The sequence below is a fragment of the Bison bison genome, unplaced genomic scaffold, assembly GCF_000754665.1.
Source record: "Bison bison bison isolate TAMUID 2011002044 unplaced genomic scaffold, Bison_UMD1.0 scf7180017850792, whole genome shotgun sequence".
NCBI classification, from domain to species: domain Eukaryota; kingdom Metazoa; phylum Chordata; class Mammalia; order Artiodactyla; family Bovidae; genus Bison; species Bison bison.
This window is the reverse complement of record NW_011481365.1, coordinates 9,438-9,667: the sequence shown is the minus strand read 5'-3', so window position 1 is coordinate 9,667 and position 230 is coordinate 9,438. Positions and strand designations below refer to the sequence as shown.

Here is a 230-nt window from a genome sequence, read left to right as displayed (position 1 = left end):
GTACAGAGGGAAGCATGTGGGAGGGCTCTGTAATGTCTAGCTTTGGCCACATGAAACTCTTTGTTCCCCTTTGTATTACCTGGGCCTAGCTCAGCACATGTCCCCTCCCCAATTTCAGTTTCCTTTTTCTTTCCTTCCAGCCTTCACCAGTCGCCTGAGTGGCAACCGTGGGGTCCAATACACTCGCCTTGCTGTGCAAAGAGGTGGCACCTTCCAGATGGGGGGTAGCA

At 53.0% G+C, this 230-nt stretch overlaps 1 protein-coding gene across 1 annotated transcript in view; it reads left to right on the top strand.

Annotated features, from left to right (window-relative positions):
* Nucleotides 1–230, top strand: part of LOC104995312 (E3 ubiquitin-protein ligase HUWE1-like) — a gene marked incomplete at its 5' end in the record, with an annotated part of 20,315 nt that overhangs the window by 10,896 nt on the left and 9,189 nt on the right. The window lies entirely within an intron of this gene.